Source organism: Bidens hawaiensis, unplaced genomic scaffold (assembly GCF_021521415.1).
Source record: "Bidens hawaiensis isolate Kalapana, Puna unplaced genomic scaffold, B.hawaiensis_p1.1 tig00015792_1, whole genome shotgun sequence".
In the NCBI taxonomy this organism is placed as follows: Eukaryota; Viridiplantae; Streptophyta; class Magnoliopsida; order Asterales; family Asteraceae; genus Bidens; species Bidens hawaiensis.
The window spans coordinates 561573-583625 of record NW_027492411.1 but is presented as its reverse complement, the minus strand read 5'-3'; the positions used below and the strand labels follow the sequence as shown (position 1 = coordinate 583625).

The window sequence follows — 22053 nt, the reverse complement described above, 5'->3', positions numbered from 1 at the left end:
AAATAAACGAACCGAACTACTTTTAACAAAAATAAAAGAATCAAACCATTTTTTTTAACAAAAATAAACAAACCGAACCACTTTTTTTTAACAAAAATAAACGAACTGAGCCACTCTTTTTAAAAAGCTAAATGAACCGAACGACTTTTTTTAAACAAAAATAAACGAACCGAACCATCATAACCACCGTTCTGACATGAACCACTTCCGACGCGAAAATCATTTGAACCCAAACTCTCTCGACCTGAGTTTATTTTTATTAGAAATGTAGTCCGGTTCGTTAATTGTTGTTAAAAATTGGCTCGGTTTGTTGATTTATGTTAAAAAAGTGTTTCGGTTCGCTGATTTTTGTTAAAAAAAGTGGTTCGGTTATTTTAGTTTTGTTATAAAAAAGTGGGTTGGTTCGTTTTATTTTGTTAAAAAGGGTTCGGTTTGTTGATTTTGTTTGAAAAAGTTATTCGGTTCGTTTATTTTTGTTAAAAAAGTTGTTCGGTTCATTTTTTTGTTTTAAAAAATGGTTCGGCTCGTTTATTTTGGTTAGAAAAAAATAATTTTAATTTAAAAACAATTTTTACCACATAAGTAGTACACGTCACTAATTTTGTGACATAATCGTACACGTCATCATCCACATAATTAAAAACTAATAGAATCTAACCTCGTTAGTAAAAAACTCGTTGACGGACAATAGGTTGAAACTTGGGACTGTTATGATACATTTTTAAAGTTTGGATTAACGCCGACCAACGAGACAAAATTTGGATTATTAAAATCCAATATCCCTGAAAAAATTGTTTGTCTAATTGCTTCTTTTTTTCTTTATTTCAAGATAATTGTTTACCTGTTACAAGAATTTGAATTAATATAAATGATTATTGTAGCATTTATTAGTGTTAAATGTCATTTGAACAATAACGTTACGCACCGAAGTAATTCCGTCGATTGAGGTGTGACAACTATGATGAACATTTACACTTATTTTCGGTCATCGGTAGTTTATGATACAAATACGACACTATTAGATAACTATGCACATCACCATGCAAATAGTCACGGTAAATAACCGGTTATAGACCACTTAAATCATGATAATAAATTGTGTAACAATAAATAGTGCAATAAATGACAAGATAGGAATAAATGAGAGATTGGATACCATTATAAATAACCATAATTCTTATTTATAACAAAACTGGAGATTTAATGAAGTTAATACATTAGATTTAAGTGAAAAGAACTAAATAAAAGAAATGTCTTTTGCGTAGCATGTCTTCATAAAGAGTTAGGCTTAGACTTGGGAACCGTTGATGTAACACACATGCCCTTGAGCACCTTGAGTGGCTTGGTTAACTTGAGGTTGATTGATTGGTTGGTTGACTTGATTTGGTTTAATGGGTTAGGCTTGAATTACTTGGATGGGTTGAGCTTGGATTGGTTGAAGTTGATTTACCTGGGCTTGGTAAGCTTGATATTGAGTGGTTTAAGTTGGGTAAGATTGAATTTGGTTCATGTGTGCGAGCCTTGGGCATGCATTGCGATAATGACTAGGGTCTCCACGGTTGTAACAAGCTCTAATAGTTGAGGGTGCTTGAGTAAAGGGTAGAGCATAAGGTAAAGTTTGGGGTTGGGTAAGAGGTGAGGTAAATGGTTGCATCGTGAGTTGGTTGCGTTCACGACATGTGGTAAAGAGGTGACCAAATCGATCGCAATGGGTGCATTGACGACACTTAAGGTTAGGTGAATGGTGAAATTTACACGTATCACATAATGGGTGGGGTCCTATGTAGGGCTTCTTGGTGGGTTGGGTTTGCGATTGGGCCAAGACATAGTTTTGGGAATTGGACTTTCTTTTATTGTTGCGGTAATGGGGAGAGTTGTTGTTGTGCTTGAAGGATTCGGGCTTAGAAGACTCGGGTTTGGAAGATTCGGGATTGGGTTCTTCGGTGGGCTCGGATGCAGGCTTATCAATGAGTTTCATGGAATTTTTCCGCGTCAAGGTCTCGGCCTTAACGTGGTTTTCGGTGAGGGTACCGGCTAAGGTGATGGCATCATGGAGGGTTTGAGGGTCACGACTTAGGACGGAATCGCGGATTTGCATAGGCAAACCCGATATGTACTTGTCGATTGAACGTTTAAGGGGAGTGACCATGTGGGGGATGAGAAGGCTCCGTTCATGGAAACGATCGTTGTGGATGGTGTCATTACCACTTTCTTGTTTCAAATTCCAAAACTCCTCTTCCAACTTCCGAAGCTCATGTTTCGGGCAAAACTTCTTGAGCATGAGTTTCTTGAGCTCATCCCATGGCAAAGCCACGGCAACCTCAACGCCAAGCGTGCGCTTTTCACCGTTCCACCAAATGAGGGCATTCTTCTTGAGTACGCTAGAGGCGTAAGTGGTTTTCTTGTCCTCGGGACATTCACAGTGGAGGAACACGCTCTCCATTTCTTCGAACCATTGGAGGAGAATAGTAGCACCGTCGATACCGAAGTATTCTAGCTGGTTGGCATTCTTGAATTGTTTGATGGAGCAAGCAATTGGGTTCGAAGTTGTGGATGATGCAGGAGCATTCACAGTTTGGAGTTGAGAGATGATTGTTGGGAGGGCTTCCACGATTCCCTTAGCGATGCGGGACGACATGCTACGGCCCGAGTTGCCGGTGCTACGGTTACGGTTGATAAGGCGTGAAGAAGACATGCTACAATGACCACACGTGAAAAGTTTATTATGTTTTGGAAAAAGAAAATTGCATAACTATGTGAAATTTCAAGTTTTGTGAAAATTCATTAGAATACAAGATAAAATTTTTAATAACGTTAACTTAGAATACAAAATAAAATTTTAATAACCTTAACTTAGAGTATTGATGAAATTGATAATTTGAGAAAATATTCATTCTTAACAAAATAAAAAAAAAATTAAACAAAAATCGCATCATTGATTTAAGAGTGTGATCGTCACATGACCACGTTTGATACAATGAGGGTAGTAGATTCGGTTTCGTTTGGTGTGATATGCTTTGGCTTAATAAGTTCTACATCCTTACTAAACATTCCAGGAAGGCAACCGGGTCTCGCGGTTGATTGAGATTTATGCGCATTGAACTTCCTTAGGCTTGCAAGCCTTGGTGTCAAGTGTTCGGTAAACAAGTGTGTCACTCTTACAGTTTACTACATATCCGTCACACGAATCTTCCTCAAGGAGAGGGGAGTGAAAAGGCGAGATTTCTTAAGGAATTTCCCATTTTTTTTCTAATGTTTGAAAACAATTTTGAGAGTGAGGCATAGCCTCGGATTAAGTGTGTGCTTTTGTGTACAAGAATAATATTAAATCATTATATAGTATTTAAGCTACTGCAATCAATAATATAATTCAGGGTGCAAACACGTAAAGGCATATCACGTATAGGGACCCTAAGCATGCTACTAGGCCGTTATATCTAACCACCTATCTTATAGCTTTCGGCTATGATACCAATCTGTCACACCCCGACCAAAGGCGGCGGAACATGCCGGGGCGTAAAGTATTGATTGGACAGTAGCTCAAAAGACACTAATTAAAGCGACAATGAATATTTAATTTCATTAACATTAAACACGTACACAAATTCAATAATTAAAACAATTACATCATATTCTTGTATGTTGAATATTATCCTAAGGTCAAACTGTTGTTTTCCAACTTGAATAATATCATCTACTTGTACCCGTAGCATGTATAAAAATAGAGTTTGTCAACACGAATATTGGTGAGAATACATAAGTTTTAGTTATATATATATATATATATATATATATATATATATAGATAAATCACAATTCATATGTAAATGATGAATATTACAATTTTTATGAAAATATAAACAACTAAATAGATGTGGGCCCACTCTTATTGATACGAAAACAAAATACTTGGGTAAATGTATGATCATACTAGATGATGATAGATGAGGATGAGATACCAACCACCAAACAGAAAATAAACATTTAAGCACATAGAGCATAATCATAGAGCATGAAATAATCACACATAAACATATATTGAATTGTCTTTGAATCTATGTAGAAATAAATTATGAATAAAATTGAATAAGGTATATATGCTACCCCCAAAATATAAAAGATGGAAAAAGAGGTATGTAAACTCACTTTAACGAGTGTATTAACGAATATGCGATGACGATAAATATTAAGATAGAAACGGTCGACCTCCTTGGGATACATCAGCCAAAAGTTCCTAGTTAATAATAATATAATTAATTAAGATTAATGAAATAATAACAAGGCGTATGCCCGATTTAGGACTTGATAGTGTTTAAGTACAATTTTATAAAATACTATTGGTTTAATTATCAAAAGTTTGTAAATAATATAACTAGATGGTAGAAATAGTTAAAAAAAATACGTCACGACGATATGGTTACAATATCAATTTAAAAGAATTTTGGAGTCCTTTATAGTTTACGCTATTACTACTTTTATGATTAGTATTATTATTGTTATTGTTATTAATATAAAAAAATAGGTATTTATATATATATATATATATATATATATATATATATATATATATATATATTTGTATTACAAAATACAAATTCGAAAGGACGAGAAAACACAAAGCTGGGGTTTCAGTTTAACAAGATAGCGGTTAATTAGCGATAAATAATTCTAATATTATCAAATACTATAATTAATAGTAAAATAAAAAAATAAAAATAAAACCTCAAAAACGGGTCCAGGGGGGTCGAACCCGCGCCTGGACCAGTTCTAAGTGTCTTAACCTTCACACACCAGCCAAAATATATAAGCAGACCGCCAAAAAACCAAAACCCATTTCAAAAAGTAAACCCTAGACATTCCAATTGATCAACAATATGTTAATGATGATTAAATTTTGTTTAGGGTTAATGATCCTTAGTTAAAAACGAATTAGTGTAACATCCTACTTTTGATTATAATAATAATATAAATTTCATCAATTTTATAGTGGGTCGTTATCGGTTTAGATAAATAGAATATGAGTTGGGCTTGTGTTGGTTAAATGGAGATGGGTTATGGACTTGGGCTATGAAAAAAAGAGGAAAGGACCATGGGCTTAAGCCCATGACCCATAAATATATAAACCATAATCACCACTTAATCATTCATTTCACATATTCCATACACCATCCAAAACACACACTTAAGCTTTCTCTCTAGTTCTTCCTTTCTCTAAACCGAAACCAAGAAGGAAACCGAGTACCGACCCGAGGTAATGATAGTGTAATATTATATGAGCTTAAACCCGTTAGATATAAACACGAAACGACGAGCCGACACCGTTAAACCGTTTAGGTCACGAGATTCGGGTGGATTCGGGTATAAACCGAACCTAAGATGAGCTTAGGGATCACCCTAGCTCAGATCTGGATCGAACGGGGCGAAAAACGGTGAAAAACGAGTCCAAACTCGTTTTTTCCGGCAAATCCGCGTTTTTCTGGTGGCCTTTTGGCGGCGGCGCCGGAAAAGATGTATGAGGTAAGGATGTCAGGGAATGTTCCTTGACATTCTGACCTAACCCTAGTTCGCTAAGGAGTAATTAGCGAATTAGAAACAATTCGCCAGGTGATTCGCTAAGTAGGAGATAACGAACTAGCTTCTGATTCGTGATAGTCAGTTCGCTAAAGGAGATAACGAATTAGCTCATCCAGTTCGCTACGTCAGATAGCGAATTGGGCTAAAGAACTGGGACAACGAACTGATTAACGAATCAAGTCAGATTCAGATGACGAATCAGATGCTGATCAGATGACGAATCAGTTAGCGAACCAGATCACAAAAGATAACGAATTGGCTAGCGAATTAGGCTTAATTCGTTATAAGAAATGGGTTAGCGAATTAGAAGACAATTTAAAATCCTAGCTCGACCCCAGCCAGGGGCTCTGCCCCTTGGACCCTGCTAGGGGCTGCCGCCCCTAGAACCCCGCTGCCAGGGGCGCTGCCCCCGGACCCCTGTTCGTTGAGGGTAATAATTAAACTAGAAAGACGATATGTGTAGTGATAGTTATTGATACGTATAATTATTATACAGTTAGTCGTGCACAGCTAAAGAAGTGGATAACCGTAAACGGTGAACGCAACCGCCTTGAGGTGAGTTTCTAGCCCCACTTCCTTGTTATGTTTTCGGGGCTGTGTGCATACTCGATGTGATAGTTAATACACTTACCTTAAGTGGTAAGTGTATACCTGGTATGATTTATGTATGATGATTGCTTGACGGTGCGTGAACGATCTTCGGATATTGCATGTACCGTCAGGTGGTGGTTAAAGATATGATTGATAAGTATGATGTAAGATATGATGTATGTATGAATATATGATGTATGCATAATGTATGTATGTTATGTTGATGGTGCGTGAACGCTCTTCGGAGATTGCACGTATTGTCAAGGAAAGTATGTATGAACAGGTACGGTACAGTTGCATGAAACAAAGGGACCAGACCCTAATAATATCTGTGATGGTAGGGACCAGACCCTAATAATATCTGTGATGTTGGGGACCACACCCTTTATAATATCTGTGATGTTAGGGACCAGACCCTTATAATATCTGTGAGGTTATAGAGCGGAAGGCTCTTTAAATAGGACGGATAGTTACGTATGAAAAGTAAGTATGAATAATGTACACCCCTTCGGGCACGTGTGCAAGTATGTGAACAAATTGTATGTTGTATGATTAACTAGAACTCACTCAGCGTAGCTGACTTTTAGTATGCACACATGTGAGTAGATTGAGGTAGCTTGCATAAGAGGAAGCACATGGCATGAACTTGAAGAAGCTAGCATCTCAAGAAATGTTATGTTATTCTAAAGACAATGTTTTATGTTTTAAATAATTTGAATGCCCGTTAAGACAACAAAGTATGGTTTTGTAATATGATGGTTTGAATGTTTTAATATTCCGCGAATGTTTTTATTAACTCTGATATTATGAACTGTGTTTATGAGTAAATCCAACGTCAAAAGTGAGGCACCGGTAACGGGGCCTTACAATTAGATGTATGCTTTAACTATCAGATTACGTGACGAATGGGTATAGATTGACAAAGTAGGGCTTGCGACTCAAGTTCCTTATCAAAACTAGCCTTGATGGCTTCGTTCGCTGAATTTAGGTGAGGGCTTAGAGTCGTGAGGTTAAGATGAGTGTGTGTGCAGGTTTAATTGAAACGAGGTCGAGTATTTATATGGTAATTTGATTAGTTCAGTCCGCGTTCATAGAGTTAATGATAATTGATCAAAATCGTTCAATTAGCTGTCAATGACCCAACTTTACAATGTTGAACGAAGGCACGTTGCTTAAGGGTCAAACATTTAATCCATATTCCTGATTTCATGGATTGATTGAAGATTTAAAATAAGGAAAGGGGGTTGGGAGTGCTGCGTCGGGGAGAAGAAAGAAAGAAGAGAAAAAAAATGGAAAGAATTTTGGTATTTTTATTTAGGTCCTTGGGTTTAGATTAGTTGGTTAAGTTAAGAGCAAATATAGATAATGGGTTGAAACCGCACAAATTTGATAGTTCTACTAGTTTAACCTATAAATGAATTCGAGCGACGCGTAACGTAATAAATACAAACTATAATATATAATAATCCGTTATTTTTATTAAATGACAGACCCGAATATATATATATATATATATATATATATATATATATATTTATTTATTTATTTATTTATTTATTTATTTATTCGGGTCGTCCACTCGAAAGTTAATGAATATTACACTGGACCCATGGGAAGATGGATGGACATCTGCAGCTAACTTCCCTGAGAAGGGTCGTCCGGTCCACCTCGTTGAAGGCGTTAGAAAAATCAACAGTGAGCATAGTCAGGGACCCGTTAGAATGGAACGCGCTCAGAAACCTATTAGCACTATGCAGTACCGCTTCTGCCCCATTAGGGATCCCAACCCCGAATTGGAAATCCCCTAGATAAGCAACCACCTTTTTCCCTACTTTACGCATAGCGACTTTCGACACCAATCTTCTCCAAATGGCCCCACCGCGATGGGTCTAATTCTGTTGTCAGGCTTCAACAGGGGTTCAACGGCGCCGAAGCAATGAACTCCGCTAGAATTTTAGGACTAAGCCGCTAGAACTTCAACTGAATTTCTAGCTAACTAGTTTGTCTAATCGGCTTTTTTTGTATTTTTTTTGTATAAGTTAGTAGGTCTTAATGGAACTCGTTCACAAGTCCAACACCAATTTATATAACCAAGTTTTACGGGAGTCTAATTGACTTTGTCTCAATTAACTAATCGATAGTTAATTGCCTTTCCCAATCGCACGTGTAACCAACACTAACAGTTGGTTAATAGTTGGATCATAAGTTTGTTCACAAACTTGGGCCTATTAGCACTGCCCAAGCACTCGCATGGGCTTGACAATTTGGGCTCACTTGCGTGTGCTTACTTTCAAGACCCATGTTTTATTTTTTTTATCAGCTTTTGGGCCTGTTTTATTTTCACAACGGCCGAGCCCAGCCTAGTTAACAAACCCATTCGCAACAAAGTCATGTGATCTAGCTACGAGCACACTATCGCTGTTCACGAGTCGAGCCGAACCGAGCGAGGGCTTGCTCGTTGTTTGGCTCGCTTCAAATCGAACCGAGCCAAGATCAAACCGAACCAAAATCGAACCGAGTATTTTCCGAGCATTTTTTTGAACGGTATAAAGCGAGTTCGGAACATTACTTTTTTTCTTTTTCCCCTTAAAATTCTTTTATAAGAAATAAGTTTGAAGTAGTATATGATGTGCATGATATAAATCAGTAATTTCTAGTAAAACTAGTATTAGCTTTGTAATTATTAATAAAATTGAAGTTTGAAGTTGGATGTAATGTTCAAACTAATTAATATATAAAGAATAATTATTTATATAAATATATATACACAAATATATAACTTATTTTTATACTTATATATATTACAATTACAAACATTCGTATGCATCTACGATTGAACTATATGAAACCAAACTTGTATAAGCTCTTCTACATCATACTCATCCCACATATCATTACACCTGGACTACTTCATCATACTGTTTCTGCCTATTACACACATGTTTATCTCTCCATCTTCTTCACACCCTGCCCAAGCTTCACCTTTTGACCCTCATTTCATCACCATACCGATTTGTAAATGTCGTCACACGCAAAAGAACCGTAAATCAACTTCTCATTCTCAAAAGCATCACCCGCCGGCGATTTATTATGGCAACTAAGGTATCGATTTTGCAATTAGGGTTTTTTCTTAAATCTGAAATTGTTCGCTTTCTTGGGTTTCCCCTTTTACTTAGGTTGCTCAGGAACCCTAAATCAATCTATAGATGTTCTTCGTCACCTTATTCATCTCTATTGTTTCATTCGCTAATCAGAATGGTAAGCCAATTATAACCATAAGTTAGGTTTGCTTATATTAGAGATGGAATTGATAATACTGATAAGGTGTTCCGTGTGATGGGATTCGTAACAGAATGAGAGAAAGAGCATCTGGTGGTTTTCACAAGAGTTTGGAGTCAACAACATTTTTGGTAGGCAAAACACATCCAAATAGTAACAACTGCTAAAAAGTTTTTCTATCAAATGCCAACGGGGGCAGTTTGTGGAAAGTCATCTTCTAGCTCGGATGATAGCTGGTTTTCGATACTTTTAGCACCGTCATGAAAACCTAAAAGGTTGGTTTTATAAAGTGTTTGGTTGAAACTTTTACCATCAAATTTGAACTAGAAAATAACAATGGCTTTACAGATGTGAAAACTTCGATATGATGGAAAACATTATATAGATCAAGATGTTCAATCGTTGAACAAGATGAGTCAACCATAACTAGTAAACTTGGAAAAACATTTGCAGAAGTATGCAACCTTTTTTAGTTTGATTTTTTTAGTATGCAACCTTTTTTAGTTTGATTTTTTTAGTAATAAATTATTTGTTTGATAATCGTGTCCCTATTTATTTGACATTTTAACATTTGCGTTGATGCTAAGGCGGAGACAGTTTCAGTCACTTTGTTTGATGGTTTTCTCTAGACGACGTTGAAGTTCAAGGTAATTTCTATGGGCTTATGTGTCATTCATAGTCATATTTATATTAATACAATTTCTACATATGCGTAGCTATATATATTAGTTGAGGGCACATAAGCAAGTCAAGAAGTTACTCAAAGTTGGCTTATCATTGTGAACGATTTCTTCTGTATTCAAGGTAAAACCTTCATTTCAATGATCTTTTCAACATATAATGTGCAGTTTACACATGACTGTTATTAAGAGTTATTTTTGGCTTTATCATATGCAGACGTTTGAGACTCAGTGTTGCGGCGACACTGGTGTAAGATGAAGAAATAATTATTTGCAACCATTATATGTGACAATACTTATTTATTAAAGAATTTTCTATTGGAATATTTGGAAATACAGTGGCTTTAGTCTTAGGAGCATGTGTTGATATATATAGATATATATATATTCATATTCATATTATAGATGAGATGCATAGAGGATTTCATGGATCTAATTACCCAGTCTGCAATTCTTTCAGAATTGATTATATCGCCAAAACTTATCCTGCACCTGAAACTTATTTGCCCTGTGGTACTGATTAGGCATGTTCAAAACGGTTTGGGACTAGGAACCGGAACCGGTTCCTAACCGGTTCCTATATTCAAAACCCCCTTTTAAACCGGTTCCAGGCTCGAACCGGTTCTCCCACCCTCGGACCCCTAACCTATCTAACCGGTTCTTACCGGTTCCTAACCCGGTTCCTGTACCGTAATCGGTTCCAACCTGTTACAGTGTAAAAAATTTTTTTTTTTTCGTTTTTCGTTTGCGATTTGGATTCTAAACTACGATTCGTATTTGTATAACATGAAAAATAAAAAAAACAATTAACATAAAAATAAACAATTAACTGATGAAGAAAAGACAACTACTGAAGATGTTTGCCACTGAAGACAACTACTGAAGGTTGCCACTGATGACAAGTTGACAACTATTGAAGGTTGCCATTGATGACAACTACTGAAGGTTGCCACTGATCACAACTACTGAAGACTGCCACTGATGAGGAATACTCATCAGTGGGAAAACTGCCACTGATGAGGAATACTCATCAGTGGGAACAGTCATCAGTTGAATAAGTGGGAAAGCTGCCACTGATGACAACTACTGAAGGTTGCCACTGATGAGGAATACTCATCAGTGGGAACATTCATCAGTTGCGACTTCTTCCTCGGAATTACTTGTAGAAATGCCTTCTTGTTCGTCGTGCACTCGAACATCAAGTGGTGTTTCATCTTCGAGAGTGGTTACGTGTTGAATACGATCGATTGAGTCCAAGTGATCCTTTAAGCAAATGCACATCTCCACCGACTCCGAATTTAGTCTTGTTCTTCTCACCGATATTACCCTGCCACTAAGAGAAAAAGCGGATTCCGAAGCTACCGTAGAAGCTTGGACGGTTAGTAAATCACGGGCCATGGTGGCAAGAATCGGAAACTCGGTTTCCTTTACCTTCCACCAAGCCAAAACATCAAAAGTGCCATATTCCTCTTCGGATAAACCGGTAGAGTAATCATTTGCACTATACCTTCCTAGTTCGCTTGAAGGGGTGTTACCCCTTTGGTTTTTAGCCGTTACATTGCGAACGGTGTTCATAAGGCTAATCATGGGATCTCGTACTCTAGTAGCACTTGAACTTGATGAAGACCCCCCCGGCATAGGCATGTGTATGTTTGACCCATATTTATTTAAATAAAAGTCATACATAAATTTAAAATTCAAGTTAAAATCATTTTTTGCCTCTGTTGAAAAGTTTGGGTCAACTTCATGCATATCTAAGGCTGAAAAATTTCGTCTATCACACATTCAACCCCCGTAACATTTAACATTGGGTTTAAAGCGGCGGCGCAAGTAAAAACCGGTGGCAATTCAAGAAAGTATTTTTTTAATTTAAACTTCATTGGTAATATGATGTTTGAAAACATTGGACTTTTATTTTCAAATTCTTTAAGATTGTTAACGATTAAAAATAACTCCGAAAGAACCAAGGGACTTGTCGGATAATACGTTCCCGATAGTTTCGTAGTTGATGTTTTAAAAACTTCAAGAAAAGTCGATAAGTCATTGATAATTTCCCATTTCTCATTTGAAAAGGGGATTGCCAAATCATTCTCGGCAAGACTAGAATGAAACATTTGTAAAGTTTCTCTTTGTTTCAAAGCACTTTGAAACATTATGCAAGTGGAATTCCATCGATGAGGTACATCCCAATTAGCTCCCAAAGCTTTTCTTCCCGTATCTTTACAAAATTTTCTATATTCCATTGTCTTTTTTTACTTTTCTTAAAAACTTCATGTATCATTATTCTAAAATCGTTTATAACCGATGTAACCTCATCCGAAGCAAGTCCGTCTTGCATGATTAAATTAATGATATGTGCAATATACCTTGAGTGAAAAAATACACCATTGCAAATCGGCGTATATTTTAATTTTAATTTATCAACCGCCGATGTATTATTCGACGCGTTATCAAATGCCATTGAAAATATTTTATTTTCTAGTTTATAAGTTTTTATAACATAATCTAAAATTTCAAACAAATTATCTCCCGTATGTGGATACTCAAAGAGTTCGAAAGCAATGGTGCGTTTTATCATTTCCCACGATGACGGGTCTACCCAATGAGCGGTGACACAAAGATAAGATTCGGGTAGACCATGTGGAGCCGACCAAACATCACTAGTTAAGTTTATTCCCGTATTTATATTTTCAAAATATGCAATTAGTACCTCTTTGGCCTTCTTCCACAATTTTAAACAATAACGTTTAAGAGTATGACGACTTACGTGAGTGTATTGTGGTTGAAGCGTATCTCGAATCATGGCGGTTAAGCGAGGGTTGTCGAAGTGGCTAAACGGCAAAGCTTCTTGAATCACAAACTTCGTCATACGATCTTGAACTCGATCAATTTGGTATGTAAATATTCCGCCTTCACTATCCATTTGCGTTTGTTGCGAATCGACGTTCTTTTTCAACGCCTTGCAATACGGTTTTTCGATGTGTTTCTTCAAATTTGAATTCGAAAGTGGGTTTAAATAAATCCCACAAAACTTGCACCGAGCCTTCAATGAATGGTCACTCAATTCAACCAAATCCCAATTGCACCAAATCTCTTGATTACGATTATGAGGTACAATACGAACGAAACTTGGTTCGGCGTTGGAACATTGACCAACCGATGATTGTGAGGCAGCCATAACAACAAATATGAATATAGAAGAAGAGAAAACAAGAGATTAGAGAACTCAAAACGTTGTAATAGCGTTTTTTTGTATTTTTTTGCGTTCGGGTTTGCGTTGAGTGTTGTGATGAACCCATGACACCAAATACCTATTTATACTAGTAGTGGGGTGCTTGGGGGAGCCAAAAAACGGCTATTTTTGACCCCAACGGTCAAAAAACGGCCAAAAAAACGATTTCCAACGGCTATATTCGATCCAACGGCTAGAACCGGTTAGGAACCGGTTCCGGATGGTTCGGTTCCAGAACCGGTTCCGGTTCGGTTTCGGTTCCTACCCGCCCCCACTCAGAAATGCAAGAACCGGTCACGGATCATCGGGTTGAATCAGATAGGGTCCGGTTCCTACAAAAAATGGGTAGGAACCGGTTCGGGTCCACCGGTTCGGTTCCAGGAACCGGTTTCGTTGAACATCTCTAGACTACTGATGATGATGTCTGTGGACTACTTTTGTGGAGAGGTAAGTTTTTTCCTTTGTCTCCCTTTGTGTCGATTTTAAACTAATATCTTGGTTTAATTACTAAATCATGTTGTAAAGTGCAGGTTATGTTCCGATGTAATGCAACCTCGATAGGTATGAAGCTTCGCTCTTATACTTTGGATTGCAATGCTAAAGAGTTATTTCACTTGTTGTAAATAGGTGAAATGTGCCTGCTATAACTTTACTTAAAAACATTTCACATTGGCTTAAGTTTCTTATACTCTGGATTTAGTAATAAATGGCAACTTGATAATTTCATTTTGTTTCTATAATAGCTTATAACTGAATTCCCTAACCTCTTATTTTCTGAAGTAATTGCTACTTCATGTAGGATGGTCAGATTGGTAAGGTTTGGAATGTTAGATAATGTGAAATGGGGTTTGAGTATTGTTTTGGATAAAATTCTGCTAAGGATAATGTATCCAAATCCGTAAAGTGAGGTTTAGTGCTAAATTGATAACGATGAATATATGAACGAAATTAAGATGAACACAACGATTTGTTGCGAGGAAAAACCCTTTGATCTTGTTTAGATCAAAGGAAAAAAACCCCGGGTGATGACAACTCGTCGATCACCGATTTATTAATAACAAAAAAGGTTACAAGTGTTTGGAGATCGTGATCGATGTTACAAAGTAAGCTAGTGTGTAGAGAGAGTTCTTGATTCTGCTCTAGTGTGTGTGAGAGTACAAGTGTGTTCCTAATCGATCATTTCTCGATGTTTATAAAGAAAATACATTCAACAACTAGTCCTAATTATCCGCCACTATTCCACAACTCCTCCAACGTTCATGACCACGTGCTGGGAGCTTCCAGTAGCGAAATTTAAGGTAGACCAAGTCACAAAGTCGTTACTTTTGTTGAATAATAATCTATACACGTGAAACAATTGTTAATAATACTAACCTCTGAGGATCCTAGATCTTCGACATAATTATGGAGCTCTTCAGGAGGATAACTGATCCAGGCATATTTTCAAGGATAATATATCCTCAGCAGAGAAAATATCAGTCCTAACAATTGCCCCCAAAATGGCCGGTGTTTTTGCTTTACAACTGGCATTTTGAAATTTGAATCTTCTGCGAAAACTAGATGATGGGACGGTTTGCCAGAAATATTTACCATTTAGCCCTTGATATAATCATAACCGCCTATATATGCCGTCCTATATCTCTTTTATAATCACATATTCAGGCAACACGGCATAATCCTTTCTTTCCTCTCTTATTTTCTTTGATAATAATGTCTATCACTTCATCTTCTTTACCTCCTTCTAAACCTTCCGAGCAATCTTCCGATGACTCTGAGTTGTCGGAGATGGAGCCACAAAATCTCATAGCCAACCCTTCTATTGAAATCTGCAAACTCATGGATCCAGAAGTCGATGAGTTTCGCTCTTTGTTTCCGCCAAAAACCCTTTTACGACCGTACGAATCCAGCATCCGTTGCGACGTATACTCAAAGACTTGGGTGTGTTTTCCGGCTTGCCCTTTCCTTATTGGCTACAGTTATCCGTTTCCCCCCCTTTCACACAAAGCGTCTTCGATTCCACTGGCATATCCTACATCCAGGCTATGCCTATGGTGTGGAGAGTCCTCAGCACTATTGAAAGAATTATTGAAGAGGAGAAAATCGACTTCGGCCTTCAAGAACTGTCTCATCTTTACACCCTTACTACCCACGGTTCTATCCGATTCATTTTGAAATCTAAGCCTCGACAACCCCATCCGATTTTGAAAGTCACCTTAAACGATTCCTTCTGGAGGAATCAGTTTTTCTTCGTGAAACGTGACTCCATACCCGGAGGGGATGACCTTGCTTCAAAATGGGTTAGAAAGGGTAGGATCTTGGATCCTTAAAAATGATAGGATCCTTGATGATTAATCTAACTTTGAGTCTTCTTTTTATTTGTAGTTGAGAACTTCACTTCTTTGGCTAAGCTACCTGGAACAGAAGAGAAAACAAAGTGGTTCCTTGCACTGGATACCGAAGTTAGAACTTTTCAAGCCCGATTTATCGAAGCTTTCTGTGAGATTTCCTCATATTCGAATATGTCAAGTAAGTTTATTATAATAATTTCAAAGTAAATAATATTAGATAGAATACTAATCTGTCAACTGAATTTTCGTAGGTGCCAAGAAGTCTCAGAAATATGCTAGTAAGTTCTCCTTGGAAGACATCGATAGTATGATCACTTCTCAAGACGTTAAGAAGGAAACTCTGAAGGCAGCAACTAGTTCCGAGCCTAAGACTGCAACTACCAGAGCTAAGTCAACAGCTTCCAAGAGAAAGAGGTCCTCTGATCCCAAAACCCACTATGACATGGTCCTTACTGTAAGTATCCTGTATCCTGCTATATCGAATTTAAGGATCCAATATCCTTCTAATCTTTGCTTAATGGTCGGTTACAGGCTATGAATGCTTTCAAAGAGAATTACGAAAAGATTGTGAGCCAAATGAGTGATAAGTTGTCTGGGTTAGGGAACACAGTGGTCAACAAGGACAAAGCTTTAGGCCAGCTCAAGAGGCAGCTCGAGGATCAGATATCCACAGCAGATGCCCAGCGCCAAGAGGAAGTCAAGTAGGCAACAGATGAGGCCAAGATGTGGGCGGCCAGGTCGATGCTGCAAACAAGGATTAAGATGGCGATGGAGGCCGGTGATCCTGATTTTGATAAGGCAACCTGGAACGTGCAGAAGTGGAAGACTACCTTGGCAGCTCTTGGTGGCGATGAGGATGTGGAGATGGCCGAGGAGAATGTTGCTGGGACGAGCGGAATCAAGGATGTGGTTGAGGCCGGTGAAGAAGGATCACAGATCCTCAAGACAATTCTCAGGGGTACTGATGGTGGATGGATCCTCTGTTTGTGGGGATGAAACCTTTGGTGCCTCTGACTTTTATTTTCCTGCATCTTAAGAACAATTAGTAACACTAGCTTAACCCGGGTGGATGATCCATCTTTTGTATGGTGAAATCCGGGTTTTGGATAAGTCCAAGTGACTTATATTAATAATAATCTAAAACTTTTGACTACTTGTTTGTTATTTATTATTTTGAAAACTTATTTGATATAATCTTAGTCTTATTGAGAATTTTAAGAATAATTATGAATAAAAATTTTAGGATAGAATATTCTTAAGAAAAAGCTATTATAGAAATTTTGGATATAATATCCTTAGAAAAATAATTAAAAATTTTAGGATAGAATATCCTAATAGAAATAATTCAAAGATGTTAAATCTTTAAACAAAAAGATTTATAAGGATCCTAGCTAAACCAATATAAACTTAAAAGTAGAAATCATACCACAAGGTCTAAGTAGACCTAAGTTACCGTAAGTATTGAACCTTCAGTGATCCTGGTAGAGGAAATTTAGGATTTTGAATCCAAAAGTTTTGATCTTCATAATGACCTTAGAAAATCTGTTGCAAATAACTTATAATGTTAGCTGGGATTAAATCCATTAAGCTGGGGACAAGCCCATAAATAAACTGGGGACAAGCCCGTGCAATTGGGGACAAGCCCGTGAACTGGGGACAAGCCCGTGAACTGGGGACAAGCCTAAACTGGTGTAAAACTGGGGACAAGCCCAACTACTGGGGACTGGCCCAAGGATAAGGATGTCAACTGGTGACTCGCCCAAACCGGGATTTAGCCCAAACGTGAGTGACGTGAAAACGCCTAAACCTTAGCTAACATGAAAATGTTAGAAACCTTTGTCTTGAGATAACGTGAAACATTATAAACCGGTGGTATGGTACGTCTACCATAAATCGTAGGATCCTCCATATAGCCGAAGACAACGAAATTGTCAGCCACTAAGCGTATACTGGTCCCGCTGCCCCGGACTATACGTTGGATAACGTGCGCTCCAGGCGAGAGTGTATAAACTCTAATTTATAAGAAAGGTGAAAACCTTTAAACCTTAGGGGATATGACCATAGGGGGTCATACCCAATCATGGGCTAGGCCAAAGAAAATAGTACAGTACCTTAAATATAAAGGAGATGTGGCCAACCTCTTGATCATTGAATATCTTACTAAGATCCTGCATTGTTACTTAAAACTTGGAAAACACAAGTGTTAAGAATATGTTATCCTTAAATAAGCAAAAATTAAATTGAATAAATGATTAGGTAAATATTACCGATTTTAGGATCCTTGATCCTTTAAGGATACTTGATCCTCAGAGGATAGTTGATCCTGATCAGAAAAAGTATTTCTTGAGGTGGATAGCATTCCATGCTCTTGGTAATCTGTTGCCTTCCATAGTGAGCAAATGATATGCCCCTTTTCCTGCCTCCGACTCGATCAGATAAGGGCCTTCCCACTTGGGTGCTAGCTTTCCATCAGCCGGATTGGCTATATTTTGGAAGGCTTTTCTCAAGACTAAATCTCCTTCTTGAAATATTCTGATTCTGATGTTCTTGTTGTATGCCCCAGCTACCCTTTGTTGATAAGCCGCCATTCTGATTTTGGCAAGGTCTCTGAGTTCTTCAACAGTATCTAAGTCTTCAAGAAGGATTTCTTCATTGGCCTCAGGATCACGGATGCTTGTTCTGGCTGTAGGAACCACCATTTATGTGGGGACTACCGCTTCTGGCCCAAACACCAATGAGAAGGGTGTTTGGTCTGTTGCAATCTTGGGTGTTGTCCTGTCGGCCCAAAGAACATAAGGTAGTTCTTCAGCCCACTTTTCTTTCTTGGAGCCTAGCTTCTTCTTCAAATTGTTGATGATAGTCTTGTTTCTTGACTCTGCTTGGCCATTAGTTTGAGGATGCACTGGGGTAGATGTAATCATCTTGATGCCCCAACTGTCACAAAAGTTAGTGGTTCTTTTCCCGATAAACTGGGAACCATTGTCACAAATAATTTATGAATGAATGCCAAATCTAGTAATAATATTTCTTTTAATGAAAGATATAACCTCTTTTTTCGCGAACTTGAACAAAAGCTTCTGCCTCTACCCACTTTGAAAAGTAATCAGTCATTGCAAGCATGAATACTTTTCCTCCTGGTGCCTTAGGCAGTTTACCCATAATATCCATGCCCCACTTCATAAAAGGCCATGATGAGGATATATGATACATAGGTTCTGCTGGTTGATGTAGGATGTTTGCATGACTTTAACAAGCATCACACTTCTTTGAATACTCCATGGCGTCTCTCTTCATTGTTGGCCAGAAATATCCTGTTCTCAGAATTCAAGAAAACAGAGCTCTACCTCCAGTGTGATTACCACAATCACCTTCATGAAAGTCTATGAGCACCTCTTGGATTTCAGGATCCTCGATGCACCTCAAGTATGGACATGCAAGAGATTTTCTGTATAGCATATTATCTAATAAAATATATTGTGATACCTTGAGTTTGAAAGATTTGGGATTCTCTGTGGTTGGAATCTCTCCAGTTTGAATGTATTTTTTGATCGGGAGGATCCAGGATCCTTGACTATTTGAGGATGATGGATCCCAAAGTACAATCTGTCTGTCAGTTGTTATCTCCCAAACTTCTTGTTCTCCTATTGTTGGCGAGAGTATATGAATGATTGGGATCTTCATGTCTTCTGGAATCTTCAAAGATGAGGCTAAATTTGCCAAGGCATCTGCCCCAACATTCTCTTCCCTTGGTATCTGTACAATGCTAAATAATTCAAAGGATTTTGCTAATTCCTTCACAACATCTAGATATTTGATTACTTTTTCTCCTTTAACAACATATGAGCCATTAAAGTGGTTAGCAATCAATAATGAATCTATATATACTTGAAGATACCTGATCCTCATGCACTTAGCTAATTGCAAACCTGCGATCAGAGCTTCATACTCTGCCTCATTGTTCGTTGCTTGGAACTCACAGGCTATAGACTGGGGACATATGTCCCCATGTGGCGATTTCAGTAGGGTCCCTAATCCTGTTCCTCTTACATTGGAAGCCCCATCAGTGAAGAGTATCCAAGGATCCTTGGTCTCTTCTAGTTGTTGGACCTCCAAGTCGGCTTCTTTCTGCATGTCGCTACTGAAATCATCCACAAAGTCTGCGAGTGCTTGTGACTTGATGGCTGTTCTTGGCTCATACTGAATATCATATGCACTCAATTTCATAGCCCATTTGGCCATCCTTCCTAACAATTATGGTCTTCTAAGCACATTCTTAACATGATAATTAGTTCTTAAAATAATAGTATGAGTCTCAAAGTAATGTCTTAATTTAATAGAAGTCATAATAAGTGCAAGAATTAATTTTTCTAAATGAGAATACTTGTCTTTTGCGTCTAAAAGACTCTTACTTACATAATAAACGAGATGTTGTTCACCTTCATGATTGGGAGGATCCAGGATCCTTGACTAGCTGAGGATAATGGATCCCAAAGTACAATCTGTTTGTCACTTGTTATTTCCCCAACTTCCTGCTCTCCTATTGCTGGCGAGAGTATATGGATGATTGGGATCTTATTATCTTCTAGAATTTTCAAGGATGAGGCTAAATTTGCTAAGGCATCTGCCCAGCGTTTTCTTCCCTTGGTACATGCATTATACTAAACAATTCGAAGGATTTTGCTAATTCCTTCACAATTTCTAAATATTTGATCATATTCTCACCTTTTACGGTATAAGAGCCGTTAAAGTGGTTAGTTATAAGTAAAGAATTCATATAAACTTGAAGATACCTGGTCCTCATTTGTTTGGCTAAAAGTAAACCTACGATGAGTGCTTCATACTCTGCCTCATTGTTGGTAGCTTGAAATGCACATGCAAAGGACTGGGGTATTATGTCCCCCTGTGGCGATTTCAGTAGTACGCCCAATCCTGTTCCTCTTAAATTGGATGCTCCATCTGTAAAAAGAATCCAAGGATCCTTGGTTTCTTCTAGTTGCTGAACTTCTAAATCAGCTTCCTTTTGCATGTCACTGCTGAAATCAGCCAAAAAGTCTGCTAGTGCCTGCGATTTGATAGTTGTTCTAGGCTCATACTGAATGTCATATGCACTCAGCTTTACAGCCCACTTAGCCATCCTACCAGACAATTCTGGCTTTCTAAGAACATTCTTAACAGGATAGTTAGTTCTCAAAATAATAGTATGAGTCTCAAAATAATGTCTTAATTTAGTAGAAGCCATAATAAGTGCAAGAATTAACTTTTCTAAATGAGAATACATGGCTTTCGCGTCTAAAAGACTCTTACTTACATAATAAACGGGATGTTGTTCACCTTCATGATCCTTCACAAGGACAACACTTATGGCATTTCCTGAGACAACTAGGTATAGGTATAAGGATTCTCCATCCACAGGCTTCATTAGAGCTGGTGCTGAGTATAAGTAATCCTTTAAGGCTTTAAGTGCAGCCTCATGCTTCTCTGTCCACTCAAACTTCTTGTTTTTCCTAAGGATGGCATAGAAGTCTTTACACTTCTCTGAGGATCTGGAAATGAATCTGTTGAGGGCAGCTATTCTTCCCGTCAGCCTCTGGACATCCTTATCATTCACAGGGGATTTTAGATTGATGATGGCTTCTATCTGCTCGGGGCTTGCTTCTATCCCTCTTTTAGTCACCATGTATCCTAGAAACTTTCCTGCTTCAACACCAAAATGGCATTTTGACGGGTTCAGCTTCATGTTGTACTGATCCAAGATGTTGAAAGCTTCTTCAAGATCTCTGAGGTGATCCTCATCTCTTTTTGACTTTACTACCATGTCTTCTATATAGACTTCCATGGTCTTGCCTAACTGATCCTTGAACATCATGTTGACCAGTCTTTGATATGTTGCCCCTGCATTTCTTAGTCTAAATGGCATAGCAATATAACTGTATATGCCAGTAGGAGTCATGAATGCTGTATCTTCTTGATCAGATGGTTCCATCTGGATTTGTTGAAATCCAGAGGAAGCATCCATAAAGGTAAGCATCTCATGTCCTACCGTTGCATCCACCATGGAGTCTATATGTGGTAATGGGAAAGGATACTTGGGGCATGCTTTGTTTAAATCAGTAAAATCAATACACACCCTCCACTTTTCATTCTTTTTAGAAACAACCACATTAGCTAACCATCGAGGATACTTAACCTCTCTGATCATACCGGCATTAAGAAGTTTTTCAACCTCTTCTTGTATGATCGTGTTCCTCTCAGGAGCGAATTTCCTTCTCTTCCGATGGATGATTTTAATAGATAAATCAAGGCCTAACTTGTGAGTAATTACCTCCTTATAAATACCTATCAAGTCTGA

General features: G+C 37.8%; 2 long non-coding RNA genes across 3 annotated transcripts; both read left to right on the top strand.

The window, feature by feature from the left end:
• The first annotated feature begins 9183 nt into the window (after positions 1-9183).
• On the top strand, positions 9184-9902 carry LOC143549804 (uncharacterized). 2 transcript variants are annotated; one of them, XR_013138203.1, is made up of 3 exons: positions 9184-9267; positions 9342-9423; positions 9518-9902. It is a non-coding gene; the product is annotated as an uncharacterized LOC143549804 (long non-coding RNA). The 2 variants fall into 2 exon arrangements; XR_013138204.1 differs by having other exon boundaries at positions 9184-9423; positions 9518-9719; positions 9793-9902.
• Positions 9903-9940: 38 nt separating this feature from the next.
• On the top strand, positions 9941-10645 carry LOC143549805 (uncharacterized). The gene is made up of 3 exons (XR_013138205.1): positions 9941-10091; positions 10342-10484; positions 10585-10645. It is a non-coding gene; the product is annotated as an uncharacterized LOC143549805 (long non-coding RNA).
• Positions 10646-22053: the final 11408 nt, after the last annotated feature.